Source organism: Antrostomus carolinensis, unplaced genomic scaffold, assembly GCF_000700745.2.
Source record: "Antrostomus carolinensis isolate BGI_N321 unplaced genomic scaffold, ASM70074v2 scaffold7511, whole genome shotgun sequence".
NCBI classification, from domain to species: domain Eukaryota; kingdom Metazoa; phylum Chordata; class Aves; order Caprimulgiformes; family Caprimulgidae; genus Antrostomus; species Antrostomus carolinensis.
The window spans coordinates 1,819-5,461 of record NW_010291930.1 but is presented as its reverse complement, the minus strand read 5'-3'; positions in this window follow the sequence as shown (position 1 = coordinate 5,461).

Here is a 3,643-nt window from a genome sequence, read left to right as displayed (position 1 = left end):
AGGGAGCGGGACACTCTCACCTCTTGTCTCCAGCTGCTCAGAGGAAGAGCAAGTAGAAGTAGTAAACATCCTGTTATCATGGGTTTAAGGTGACTAGAGAACTCTCCTTGTCAGGACATATTTGACAATCCACTAAATTGTCTTGCCTTTTTATCGACTGTTATAAACCTCTACTGTAAAATTAAATATTTTAAAGCTTTTTGCATGTACATGAATGGAAGAACAAAACCTCAGTATATCTTACTCTCTATGAACTCTTGGTATCAATACTTTGTGGTATCCCCTGTATCGTAAATATGCCACTGTTCTGTCACAACATTATGTTACAACAGAAAGATCCTTTAGCACTTTTCTTGCCTTTCATTTGTTCTGCTGTACGTAAGAAAGACAAGGCAGAAAGAAACAGAATATTGCACACCATTCAACCAGAAAATCAGTTAATTGTTGCAACTGTAACTATTTTGGTATTTTATTTTTAAACAGCAATAGAGTATTTGATATGAGAAGTCATGGAGATCCATGCAAAGCTGCATCCAAGCCAAAAACCAGAATTATCACATTACCACTGCAGACAAATTTTTTCTTGTATTTTTCAAAAGGCATTTTCATTTTGATGAGATACATACTCCAGGGTCTGGCCTCTGAAAGCCATTTCTACCAGATGTTCCAAAGGAAGGTGCCAGGAACCTCGCAACTGACAAAAGATAATTTGCTTTCTAAGATCATTTCACTCTAATTGCCATTAAACTGCTTTAAGCTTCTTAAAATGAAGTCGCCCACCTAGTGCTGCTGATTTATTTTTTTTAAAAAAAAAAGCTATTTTAAGCTGCATATTCTTACAGTGAGATGAATAAACAATCTTTAAAATATCTTTCTTTGATTTGTTCTGCTTTAATTGAAGCATTTATTAAAAACTATTCTTCAGAGAACTAAATATCAAATGTCAGATTCAGTGACTGACTAAATTTTTGTGGAAACATTTGTGAAATACCTGCAGTTTTAGATATTTTTCATCTGCTTTGACATTCGATAAGCATACTATTTTGGTCATGCACATGTCAATTATATATCAATTACTGCTTTACTGTGTTACCTTTTCTGCTAAGTTATTTCAATGTTAACATGCAATTAAATTTGCCAAGTGTGCTTTCTTTATTATATAATACTAGATAGGTTCCACAATGTAATTATTTTGTGTTAGTAGAAAATTCTACCAAGTGGAACGTTTTTGTTTTAACAGATGGCTGCTGACACAAACAAACAACTTTCTTAGTTTCTTTCTCTTGCTCTGTATCCTGGATACCTACTGCTGTGCTGCTTGTAAGGGTGCTGAATCTAGAAACATGATTATTTTAAAAAACTCAGCATATGGAGAAGAACAAATAGCAACATGAGCACAAAGCACTGGTATGACGTATTCTGTAAATACTGCAAAAATGTAGCCACCTTGTAATTTTTTTCCTTTATTAAACAGACACTTCCCAACAATATACTAATACTTTATGAGCATAAATGACTACATTTTGTCCATAAATATACCTGGGATCCCCTTGTATCATAATGATATGCTGGAGCTAAGAATCTGGCTATGTATACTTACTGCTACGTACAGCAACCTGTCTAACATTCTGCACCAGTTAATTTCATTTAAAAATAATAAATCTAGTTCTAATTTTAATTATACCACAATATTACATTAGAGCAGTAACTCATAACTGTGGCTCTTCATTATGCTATTTGAGCGCCAGACTCGAAGCAGAATTGACTTATTTCAGTATGGAGTTTTACAAAAGGTCAGCTTTTCTTCTTACTAATATTTTGTTTTAATTAATAAACATGGAAAGTTCAAAAATACTTAATTCATTTAGGACTTGTATTTTTCACTACTCTGTAGAAAGAAGTGGAAGTGGTCACTGTTGCCCATAACGGCACTGAAACAAGGACAACTGATACACTACTTGTCGGATTTTCATTTCTACCAGGGAAATAAAATCAATCCCAGCTTCTTCTAAAGAGAAAATAGTAAATGAGGAAATGGAAGAATCATACTGAATTGGTCCTTAGAAAGTACCAAAGATATTTAGTTGGAATTTTGTGCAGTCTTGCAGGGAACAAATAACTCTTCTATCATTACAAATCCATTAAGAGAAAGGCTTCTTATACCAGTGCTGGAAAGCTGACTCATTTTCCTTGATTTTTTTCAACTTACATTTTAAAGGAAAAATATTTTAATGACATATGGAGGGCAGTGTCCAGAATGCAGATTCAAGAGACTTGTACAGTAACTTGATTGATGATATCAGACTCTTAATTGTATCATCTTCTTCAACAGAAGAAATTTTAGAAAACTTTAAATGAGTAAGATAAGGTATGTTAATATTGCCATATAATTAAATACTACAGCATGTAAGACACGATAAAAAAGCTTTTCCCATATATGAAGATACAAATGTAGACATCATTTACCTATCTCTCTATATAGATATAAATATGAATGATAATATCAACAAGCACACCTTTTCCTGTTTCATCTTATACTATAATTGACTGTCCAAAGCAGTTCTGGTGAGAGACAACTGTCAAAATTTTAATTAACACTGTAATTAACAAGGTAATTTAAAATTGTGTTTGACCATAGAACAATAACGTTGTTCAGCGTTAATTTTACAACAGCTAGGCTTGGTATCCTTTGTAACTGAAGAAACATTCAGCCACGACTTCTACTGACCATCCATCTGATGTTTAATCGGTTCCCCTGAAAAGGTGTCTGTATTCTGAGCCTAAGAACTATTAGAAAGTATATTTTTTTTTCTTCCATTTTTGTTGGCAAGTTGCTGTACAGTACTTTCATAACCCTTCTCCTTAGAGTTACATTGTGTCATCCTTCCCAAAAAACCCTCAGCGTATCTTACAGCTGTAAATGAAATTTAAAACTACGCTGTGTGAAAAAGCTGAGGTCAAGAACCTAGTAACTACTCCACTTGGTCTTATCCTTTACTTACGTGTTCTATGGTTTAACAAATTCGTTGTTACATCAAGATTTTTGCATGCTTTGCAGACCCAAATGTTAGATAAGCATATATCTAGAAAGAAGACTACTTAGAAATCAGTGAGCATATGCAGTATCGATGACCTTTACTTAGGATGCATTTGCCACTGACCTCTGTGGAATGACAACACACAGCCTTACAGCAAGATACTTGTTATTGGTATTGTTGGCAGGACCATAAACTGCTAACTAATTTACACAGACTGATGTTTCAAATTACGCCTTAGTCCCTCCTTAAAAAATGCTCCGGTAGGCTTGCAGATTCACATAGACTCAAGAAAATCTAGGGAGTTTAGAGGAGGCACAAAGGTCCAGATTGTTGTAGGAAACAACTTGACGGGCCACTTGAAGGCCCAGCACAAGCACATGCAATGAACAGAGGATCATGGTTTATAACTCACAGTTTTTTCCTCAGAGATTTGACTGAGTGACAGTTTTAAGCATTTAAACACAGCACGACACATATTACTCATGTCGTTCAAAGTGTTGCGTGCAGGAACACTGAGAAACACTGTCAATGCTTATGTTCCTTTTCTCTCCCTCAACTACATCTCCTAATACCACCAATGCATTTTAAAACAATATGGGGGGGGG